The following is a 12607-nucleotide window of genomic DNA, read 5'->3' as shown; positions in this document are numbered from 1 at the left end:
ACTATTTCATTTAATAAATGTTTTGTTTTGATATATAAATTGTTCGGCTTTTTTTCATCTAATGAAAACGACATTAATTTTTTTACGACCTAATATGTGTTATGTTTTAGGGAAAATAAAAGTTTTGAAATAAATATGTTTTTGTTACTCATTGCCTATTTGATTTTATTTCACAATTTTTCCCCAAAGCAACATATAAACTTACTGTTTCACTATATATGTTTATATCTATATATATATATATAATGCAAGATTCACTAGTTTTAATGTTCGGCTTAAAACATATTCTGACGCTAGTTCTCTCTCTACATATATATATAGCTCTGTTTTCATTTGTATATCTAATTTTAGCAAATAATTAATAAACACGGTAGGAAATAATTTTTCTACAACTAAATATGATAAATGAATGACTTGCTGTTTAAGCAATCACTTTACTATTATAGAAACTATTTAAATTAGCAACACTTAAAATGTTATTGATTTCTTTAGAACATTCACTTCGAGTACAAAACAATTAACTTCATAAAACTTTATAAATGAACTACCTTTATGTGTAAATCAAAACGTCTGCAAAGATTATCTTACACAAATTTCTAACTCGCACAAATACTGTATAAGAATTCCAACTGGAATGTAGTTGATATACTTTGATTTTGGAAATGCAAAGGGTCATTGGTGGGAGAGGTCGTCATGTTGTCAAACAACCAATTACCTCTTAAAACTGGCAGAATAGAGATTAATAGAATTGAACGTAAAGGTCTTTAATTAGAAAATTTTGTAACACACAGACATAAGCCTTTTTGGCAAAATATGCTATTTCTAGTTTGTAAAATGTACGAGACTAAAGTCACATCAGTTTATGATGATTTAAAATATTTTTGACAATTTAGAAATTCTATTATACCATAACATTTAATTCGCCAAAGCATCAAATACATGTTTCACAAATGAACATAGTTTATAACCAAAGAAGAATTGACAATCATAATCTTAAAAGGGCCATTACTTATAAATCACGTGATTATTATTTCACGTTTTATAAATCCAACATATTTACTGTTTATCATTACAGAATATACTTTACAACAACAATGTAAAATCACAGACTTGACAAGCATACTGAAACTATTATTAACAAAACTTCAAGATACACTAATATACTTAAAAAATACTGAAATAGCTTTCATATAACTTTTGTATGTTATGTTCATTTTTCTAGTTCAGTTACAGATTATATTTTTCATTTGTATAACATTATGTAAAGACAAACACTGAATGTATCACGAGTCATTTTAACACATTGTACTAAAGACATGTCACTACATAAATAAACGAATAAAGGATTCAAACATGTGTATTATAGTCATATGTTTATAGTATTATTTTGTGACACCAGCAGTATTATTTGTTCACACTGCATGTCCAGAGCATGTGAGATTTAAGTTTGCAGGATCAGGAAAACTAATTTATCGACTACTTTACATTTCAGAACAGATATTTTCCTCACATAGATTTTGAGACAATATTTTAGCAACTTGTATTATATTTCTGTCCAAAATATATACAATTTGTCAGTTACAAATAAGTGATCAGACTAAAGATCAAATTTCAGATAATTGCATGTCTAGCTTAATCTTTTATGATAAATTACACCGCCCCATAAATAACAGTATGTTTGAACAAATAATGCAAATTTCCATTTATATTTTGTACAAAAAACTAATGTTTCGTCATTATCTAACATGCTATCATTAATATATGTAAGTGAAATCATAGATTTAACAAGTATCAAATATGCTGAAACATTTATTAACAAAACTTCATTATATACTAATATACTATATATGAAAGCATCTTACTTCATTAAATACTAAAGTTCAATGTAATAATATCTGTAGTATATAGTTGTTCTAGCATATCATTAGTCAAATAGAATAAATCATCGTAAACAAACATAAGGGACATTTCCTAAGTGATTCGACCTCATATTATCATAGAAAGTTTCGTCATTTAGAAATTATACAAAACATATCATGCATTTGAAATCCATAACTATTTTGACTGCCCTCCATCGTGCTAAACATTAGCTCTTTTGACCCTCACATTACCCCTTCCCCGTCAAATAAAACTGATGTGTTTCACCTTAGACTATTATGCCATCATCAAAATATGTAAGTAAAATCACTGACTTGTCAAGTATCACACATACTGAAACATTTATTAACAAAACTTGAAGCTAGAAAAAGACGACTTTGTCTACAAAGTATCACAAATAATGTGAATTGTGACGGATTTATCATTATATATTTATTTTAATATCGATGTTTGTTTGAAGTAAACTTATATTTAGAAATATACATAACTTATAATGTTAAATATGTATTGCGAAACTCCCGCCGATTCTCTAAAGTTGTAGAAGTTTCTCTAGTGTAAGAACCAACAATATATGTGTGTTCATATACGCTATGTGTTAGCGTCAGTATTGTTACATAAACTGCAGTTTCGAGAAATTCTCCACACGCCTATAAATATATCCAACGCGCCGCGCCAAAAAAGAATATCTATTATTGGTTTGCTATAGTTGATGTGCTATAAATTTTGTAAGCTATAGCTGTGATTAACGCTTATTAATTGGGATCTTCAGATATATTGACCAAGAACGTTTATAAATTTCGAACATTACAAACCATTTAACTTCATTGGATTCACATCGGACATTAGTACTTTTACGAAAACATTACCTAACGTCATCGGTAGAAAAAAATCGGTGTGTGATCAGTGAAGACCACAGAGCTAGTTAGCTCCCGGTTAAGTGAATTGTACCTACGTCAACTCGAAATTAACTTGCTCATCCTGAACCCTCGATAAGACATCAAGGAAGTTCCACACTAGAAAGAAGACTTTGGATTACTTGTAAATTTGTAAAAATTTTGGAAATAAATCATTGTTTGTAATAACTGTTATTGTAAATTGTATTGTTGTTTGTATATTAAAACATATTGTATAAAACAAAGAAACTTGTGTGTATCAAACTTGTTGGTAAATATTATAAATTGGGTATATTTCGGCATTTATTTAACTACTAGATCTAAATTACAATTTAACTTAGTTTAGGCTATTTGAAATTGTAATATGTAACACCATACATTTTACTTTTGAAGCCTTTAAGAACAAAATCTGCTAAAGTTCTTCACAATTATTTTAATTTTGTTGCTTCTACAAGAAATGACGATTCTTTCACATTTTATAAATACATCACGTTTACTGTTTATAATTACAGAGTATACTTTTTACATCCAAAATAAGTTGTATATAAGTCTAACAATGAAGAACGGGTTTTATATGTCACCGAACTTCACAGTTATTAAAAAGACGAATTTATCTATTCTTTCACTTTACATAATGATACAAAAACTAAATGTACATTCTCAATATTTGAGGGAAATTATGAACTTATTTTCTATCTTAAGTTACTACTTTCTGTTTTTGAGCTAGAACGTGTTGGAGAAACAGAAAATTTACGTTTGAGAATAAATTTAAACAAATCTCATGTCAGAAATGCAAATAATACCCCATTACCTGTTAAAAAATATATTCATAAGTTTATTATGGAAAAATATTATTTTTTAGAAGAACCTTTTTCCAAATAGTTCCATTTTGGTATTCTTGTGAAAAGAATATGAGATTATTTTATGAAAATTACTTTATTAATAAGTTTAAAACCATATTAATTATTATATAGCTTAACATAGAGGGAATCTAAAACTTATATAAAGCTTTAAAGTAAACAAACGTGGAGATTTTACCTTGTTAAGTTGGTCTTGTTCGAGAAAGCTTTATTGTAGAAACTGAAGAGTATACTGAATGATAAGAAACTGGTACTTTATGCTTTTACGTATTTATAGTTTTATTTATTTATTTCCTTTAATTAAAAGTAATAAATAAATAGTTTTTTTAATATCATTAAGGTCATTTTATATTGTTCCATATATATATACTTATAAAGTAAAACAATTAGCTTGTATGTTAATTTATTGTAAATTATTTAAAGATTTAAATAATTATATATTGATAAAAAATCCGTCATTTTCAGGACAATAATTGTAAAACTATACTATAATACATTAGATGTGTAATAAATCTAGACTTAAATCATAAAAAAATACACAATTGGCTGTGGAATAATAATGTAACTGCCTCCTTCAATATTTATAAAAACATATTGGGTATAGTAAAATTCTTCCAGGACAGATAATCGTAAAAGTATGAAAAATAAATTACTGGCTATGCTATAATATTTACGTCGTTCAAATAATGAATAAATTAAGTTACTATGTATGATAAAAATTAACATATGTAACAGTGTTCTAATAGTTTCGCATTAAAATAATGGTTTCATTTGTAACTTTATAGGATATATAATTTAATCTAGACTACAATGTTGATGGTTTAATGATATGTTGAGACACCCTACGATGAGCTCATCATCCTACTAAACTATCTGTTTATTAAAACACTACCTCCCTTTGTAAAACTTAAAACTAAATTAAATATATAAATGAAAAATATAAGCATATGTTAAGACGAGATTAAATTTATATGCAGTCCTACAGAAGTACAGTCACACTGTCTGCCTATAGATACACTTCCCGCCTTTCAAACCTCAGGTACTCCGGGTCCTCCTTATATGTTGCATCGCTTTGTGTGGTTTCATTATTAGAGCGTTCACCAATACCCATGTATCAAAGAACGTTGCCTTGTTTTTGTTACTAGAGTGTTTAAACGTCGTCGACTACTTTTCCAGGTGTAGTGTTTACCAATTACTACCAATATTTTTGAAACAATATCGCCTTTCTCATTACTAGAGTGTTAAAACACTGTTGAACTACTTTACCAGGCGTACTCTTCAACAATTAGTGTATAGTACTGTACTAACAATATGTGTGTGAAGCAACGTTGCTATGTTCCATTACAATGTTGTTGGACTAGTTTACTGGGCAGAGTGTGATACATTGTCCACTGGCCAAGATGGCAAAATATCTAAACACGTTGTGTTTGCACACCATTGTCTGAGCACATTGTTCTTTCTTCTGCAGAAAAGCCATGTTACACCCTTTCAAAAACTCATTCAAGAGTGGACCGAAATTTTTCAGGAACACATCTCCCCATAATACATATAAAAACTGTGTTGCTTAACGTCATTTCAAATGTATGTCCCATTTTTTCAGGAACGCAACACGACGTATACCGTAATACAATTAAATATATCAATGAAAATTATAAACATAACCTGAGAGAAGTTGAAATCAATATGCAGTCCTAAGGGTCTATACTTTATAGCAATACTATCTGCATATAGAAATACTATCCTTACTAAGACAATCCGCCTATAGAAACAATATCCGACTATAGAACCTTAGTAACAGCATCCGCCTGTAGAGCCTTAGTAACAGCATCTGCTCATAGTAACATCTCCCAACATCATACTCCCAAGCAATGCACCCCTGGTTTCACCTCGTGGAACTATGACGTCACCTCAACCCATAACTGTCGCGCCCGATGACTGTTACACAAGACTTATATAACCCTCAGGTGGCGATATCTTTGGATATTATGTAACAAATATTTAACCCCTCAGATGTCGGCATAATTTGCATATTACGCAGTAGTTATGTAACGATTAGGCGGCATCCTTTGATCTCCGCTCTTTTGACGACCCCCCATTGTGGCAGCATCCTTTGGGCGCAGTACAGTCCTTATAACTACTCATAAAAGACATGTTCATGGAGACAAAAGAGTCTTGCACTTGTGCTGGAAATGTTTTATTTTACGTAACTTCTAATATAGGTTGTAACTCCAAAACAATTTATTTTATGTTTATGATTAGGATGAAATGCTTTCAGATATACAGTGAATTTAATTTAAAAACCATATCTAATAGCCTTGGAAGAGTCCTGTTACAGCCAGAAAACCTTTTCATAGCTTTAATATTCAAAAGAGCAAGTAAAATAACTGAGTTTATAATTTTTTTCAATTGATCTTTTAAAAAAACAAAATCTAAAGACTTTGTTTTGAATATTATTTCATGTCTTATTGAGGGCGCTTTTGATAACAAAACGATATACAAGCCATTTTTTCCCCTTTCTACGTATAAATATCATATGTGACATTAATCTAACTTTTTGATTGCATGTTTCTTGCAATATAATTAAAAATAAAAGTTACAAATGTAGTGTAATATAATTTAGCTTGAAGTTTAGTAAAAATATGACAATCGCATCATTTGCTTACGGAATTACTTTATCAGTGGTACAGTATGATTTTTTTTTCCACTAGAGAGAAACAAATTAACCAGATATTAATAACGTACTGTAAGTATTGTTATTATTTTCCATAATAAGTCCTGTCTTCTGAAAGCTAACTAGATTTTCAGTTTTTTAACATAAAACAACTTTCCCAGAATTTATTTTCTTGTAGATTGTGTTTGATGTATTCGTGTTAACCGATTTATATGAAAGAAACTTTAACATTTTTTACATAGTTGTAATAACACATTTTCTGATAACTTATACAGGGTTAATTAAGTTATTACGATGTAAATTATTTTATAGAAACTATGCCAAATATGTATTAAGCTAGACTTAAAAATTCTATATTTTTATGTAAATATTACGGGCTTTAATTTATGCAAAAATTTTATGTGCCTTGTTTTAAAGTATTTATAAAACTAAGTGACTCAAAATGCAGTTATAATTATTATATGATGGTTGTGGTTGATTAGCGAGTCAAGGAGCTAAGTCAAATTACATGAAATAATTCACATGTCCAGACTAAACTCATAACAAACGCTGCACAAATGTATTCCAATTCAAATACAATTAAATTATGTACGCAGTTTAACATAGTAAAACAGGTTAAATCACATAAAACAATAAAAAAAAGACATCGAAGGACAAACTTATACCCAAATTTTATTACAAACTTATGGGACATGGATTTAAATAATTCAATCGGTAGACGTATTTTACAGCATACCACAACATAATGCCAATAACTATGCTCATCATTACAGCCAAATCACTCTCCCTGGTCTACAAATGAGCTAAAGCTTTTCTAATTCTAATATATATATATATATATAGAGAGAGAGAAGAGTAGGGTTTGTTTGTTTGTTACTTTCCCGATAATTCGAGAAACTCATTCACGCATGCGTCAGCAGCGTCATGTGACTTCCGCTGTCGTAACAGTAGTTAAACACAAAGCTACACAAAGAACTTTCTGTGCTCTGCCCACCACGGGTATCGAAATCCGGATTATAGCGTTGTAAGTCCACAGACATACCGCTGGGCCACTGAGGGCCTATATATATATAGAGAGAGAGAGAGAGGGAGAGAATTTATTCTATTGATATTCACTTTTTGAGACTGAGATTAAAAGCACAGTGCACTGAAGTCAATTCAACAAAATCTTAAGTTTTTTCTACTTGCCGAGACTATATCAATTTATAAGTAGCACTGATAACTAATTGTTCTGAAAGTATTCTTCTAAAATCAGTTCAACTGTTTCTGTATTTCGATGATATCTGTTTAATCGAATGAAATCGTCTGACGAAAATATCTTTGAAATTATTTTCCTAAACATCTTCATTATAAAGTTAAATTCGCTTAAAACTAGAATAATTAAAAAATAAATTAAATTAAAAACAATGTTTAACAGTTCACCTGCAGCCAATCGGTATTATTTCACAAAGCATACACTTCTTAAATGCGTCGGGAGTATACATTCGCCGCAGTTTTAAACAATGCTTTTTTAAGTATATGAGTTAAGACGAAAACGAATAAAATGTAAAAACTATCGACACCATGTTGATTGAAAAAAAATATCAATAATCAATAACATCCGATCAAAGCAATAATAATACGTTAGTAAATAATCTAGCTAATTCTACATATTCTTTTACTAGGAGTACATAATGTCATAACTCATAAGAAAACAAAAATTTATAATTATCATCAATTCTGTACCTTCGTTATTATCGATGTTTCGGCCGCATTGAGAATAATATCTCTCGAGCTTTGACCAGCTTTTTAAGAAGATTTAGAGTAGTCCTAAATTTATATACCGAACTAAAAATGTAAATTAATCTTCGTATAGAAAGATAAAAGGAAAAATGCTTCACAAACATGATCGACTTGCGTAAAAATATAAAGACACAATTTCAATTTATCATGTAGGATATATTGTTAAAAATATAAAAGAGTTGTTTCAAAATTACGCTTGGGCATTGACGAAACATAAGTGAATCAGCAATGGAATAGTGTGCTAGCAAAGAAGGCCACAGATTATAGAAGAAGAATAAAAGAAATATGTTATAAACCAAAGATAAAGAAACGGAAAATCAGAGCGCCATTCCCATCTTCTTACCAGAAATTTCCTTAAACAGTATAAATATATAACTCAACGTAACCGGCTTCTAAAGGAAAACAATAATACACGTTATTGTGAATTTTACTTAATGAATAAGACGAAAACTTACTCAAACATGTTTACTTCGAGGTAATCTTTCAATTTCTACAAAATTTCTTAATTTTCGGTTCATTATGATTATCCTTATGTAGTTATTTCTTTTTTGTTGTTGATTAGTTCAATTGTCTTTTCATATTTTAAGGTTGTTGTTGTTGTTTCGTAGTTAAGCACAAAGCTACACGAAGGGCTATCTATGCTCTGCCCACCACTGGTATCGAAACCCAGTTTCCAGCATATAAGTCCACAGACCACTGGGGAGCCATATTTTAAAGATAAACTTGGTTATTTGACTTTACATCCATTAGTTTAAATTCAACTTATACTTTATAGGTACATTATAAATCAAGCTAAATACATTGCATTATTACATAAATATCAGCTCAACTAATATAAAGACTAGTTATTTGTCGCTTCTATATTTTAAAGATATACTTAATTACTTTAGCGTGAAGATAAAGTAGTGATAAAATATTGTAATATATTTGATTCTCAGACGCTGGGCTTATGAGTGTTCTCAATGGGCTATTAGAATTTAATGTGTTGAGTATTTAATTTCAGACTAGAAATACAATGGTTAAGACTAGTGTAGAAGCTAAGCGCTCACAGTTAATTAGATATAATGGGTGTAATAAGTGGATTTTACTTGGGAACTCGAGACTGGTATATATATTTTTAAGGAAGCTAGCAGTAAATATGTGCAATTTGTTTGTAGGTTAGAATAAAGGCAATAGATAAAGAGAAGTGTAAACTGTTGGAAATGGCAGCAGGATTTCAAGAGGAACTTAAGCTTTTACATTCAAGGAATACATCAGCTAACAATGACTTTCAGGAAATTAGAAACAGTATTATTAGGGCTAAAGTAGTGGATTTAATTGTAATGGGCAAGTTCTGTTGAGCAACAGGTTTCAGCCTTTAGCTTGTACACATGAGGAAGTATTGGAGGGAAGGAAAACAAAAGGGACAGAAAAGGATGTGAATGATAAACTTAAGGAGGTTATAGTTATAGGTGATTCCTTGACAAGGCATGTGGACAGGATAGTCTGTGGGGTAAATAGGGAGAAAATAATTATATTATGTTATCCAGGAGCATTGGTGGAGGATATAACTGAAAGAGCAAGAGCTACACTAAAGGGGCTAGCAATGATGCAGTCTTTGCTGTGCACATAGGGGCTAATGATCTAGGAGAAGGAAGGTCAGATGAGCTAATTCATAAGTACAGGAGATTTATAAAGGCGTTTAAAGAAAAATACCATAACTTATTTGTGCCAAGGATACTGCTGATAATTAATTATGGGGATGAAACTATAAGTAGGTCACTATGGATGAGTACTAGGCTTAGGTTAATATGTAAGGATGAGCAGATTGAATGGTTGAACTTGTGGGGTCAGTTCATTGGGAGAAAGGAGCATTTTGGGCGAACAATCTTGGCAGTAGTTTTGGCTTTAAGTCTCACAAGCCCGAAGGGGCTTGAGAAACAACCAGGGGTTCTCAGAAACTATAGTTTCTCTTTAGCCCCAACGCGCGAATTTAATAATTAATCCTAAACATGAATAAAAAATAGTATTGGCTAACGGGAGGTATAACGCATACTGGTAGGTCTTGAGAATAACTGAGAGCATTTAATGGTTAGTTACTTTTTCTTAAAGTGGATATAATAAATGCCAAAATATTTAACTACAGTTCATCACTCCGGAAAAAGCCGTGAAAAGCAAGAATAAAAAGAAGAGAAAGAGAGCTGTACTTGACTGGAGTTTTTTGGAAGATATGGTTTACATTTAAATACGGTAGGGGCTGGCTTGTTTGAAGGGCTATTAACTCAGCTGTAAGGGAAGTTTTAAACTAAGACTAGACAGTAGTGAGGTCGAGAATAAATTAAATGAAGAAAAAATAAGATGTAGAAAAACTTTTAGCATAGGAACAAAGCATAGAAGTAGTTCTAAGAGTAGGTTTAATTGTTATTATTATATTGATAGAAATATAGCAAATAAAATAGATGACTTTAGAGCATTGATAGGAAACATGGTTAAATGTAGACAATTTTGGTGACAGAAATCTCTTCCAAATACGGATTTATTGGTTATTTGATAAAGGTGGAGTAAATGGAGTTCAGTCAGACTTGATTAATATTACAAGTGGCGTACCTCGGGGCCCCATCTTAGGACCTTTGCTCTTTTTGATTTACACCAATTACATAGATGAACGAATATTCAATAAATTATTTATATATGCTAATGTATTAAGGCCTTGGGTGTTGCTAGCTGTGAAGAAGATACTGCTGCTTTACAAGAGGATTTAGACCATTTTGAGTTGGGCGAATAACTCGTAGAGAGTTTGAATTATAATAAATACAAGATAATGCATGAAGGTTATCATAATTTGAATTATAAGCATAAAGTGGATGGGAATAATCTTAACAGTTTTATGAAGAAAATGACCTTGACTTAGTGTTGATCAGTCTCTTAAGTCATCCAAGCAGTGTACTGTTGCTAGTGGGAAGACAAATAGGATATTAGTTTGTACCTACAGAAATATTGAATACAAGTCCAAAGGGGTTATAATTTCACTGTATAAGTCACTGGTTGGGCCACTTTTGGAGTACTGTGTTCAGCTTTTGGCTCTTAGAAAGAACATTGAATTGTTGGAAAGGTTCAGAAGAGAGTTACTAGAATGTTACCTGGAAGGGAAAGGATGTCATAGGAGGAGAGGATAAGATCTCTGAAATTATTTGCTCTTTAAAATAGAAAGGGGGATCTGAATAAGGTGTTCAATAATGTTAAAGGAAATGATAGTGTTTGTGCATCACCTTTTTTCGTACTTAATGGTAAGAATGGTAAGAATATGGGGCATAAATATAAATTTTGGCATTGTAGGAACCATCTTCAGCTAAATTTTATTTTTTCAACAAGGTAATTGGTGTTTGGAATGGGCTGCCATTGGATGTAATGGAGGCAGTAAATTTAAGTGAATTTAAGGGAAGACTTGGTAAATAACCATAAATGATTAAGGCTGGCTTTGAAAGTTTGCTTAATATGTTTAGTTCACTTTAGTCTAGATAGACCAATATTTCCCTTGTTGTCTCTATATATTTTGTTAAATATTATGTTATAAATATTATTATAAATACTATGTTATAAATATTATGTTATAAGTATTATTATAAATACTATGTTATAAATATTATTATAAATATTATGTTATAAATATGATTATAAATACTATGTTATAAATATTATTATAAATATTATGTTATAAATATTATTATTATAAATATTATGTTATAAATATTATTACAAATATTATGTTTTAAATATTGTTATGAATATTATGTTTTAAATATTATTATAAATATTACGTTATAATTATTTTGTTTTGTTGATTTAAGGTGATTTTTCCATCCATTTGTGATTTATCGTGGTTTTGGCCAGACTAGTATTTTCGATAGCTTCCATGTGTCACTACGAAGGTAAACTTGAAGATGTAGTATCTGTGATGGCGATTACATATTTGAATTAAGTTTATGAATCATAATTTGTGTACTAGTATTTGTGAAACTAAGGGGCTCCATCTTTGGAAAAGTATCAATGATATGTATCATTTGCCAAGTGTTAATTCGAGTGACTCCAATATTTTTCTTCTTGAATTGTGTTTTGCAGGTTCTTATTAGGCGAGAAAGCGAGCATTTTATTTAGCCAATCATGATTGCGAGAAACAGGTTTACAACAGCTGTCTGATTGTCAGTAACTTATAAGGGATCTGTCATAAACTGTATCGTCCTAACATAGCTGTAAAGGGTACTTAACCATGTGATACTAACAGATGACAAGAGGTTGTAATTAGTGAACATATTCAGATTGAAGGAAACAAATTCAGAAGTGAGGACATATTATCGAGAAGTATTTTGGCCATTTTTACAAACTTACAAATGTCGGAGCTCCTACCTAAAGTTACATATCCGATCAAAAACCAATGATCCGGCCAGATTAAACATTTTGTTAATTTCATAGCTACGATGCCTTGGTCTTGTTTGTTTGTTTTCAATTATGCACAAAGCTACACAAGGGCTATCTGTGCTCTACCC

The sequence above is a fragment of the Limulus polyphemus genome, unplaced genomic scaffold (genome assembly GCF_000517525.1).
Source record: "Limulus polyphemus unplaced genomic scaffold, Limulus_polyphemus-2.1.2 Scaffold668, whole genome shotgun sequence".
NCBI classification, from domain to species: domain Eukaryota; kingdom Metazoa; phylum Arthropoda; class Merostomata; order Xiphosura; family Limulidae; genus Limulus; species Limulus polyphemus.
This window is presented reverse-complemented; position numbering follows the sequence as displayed.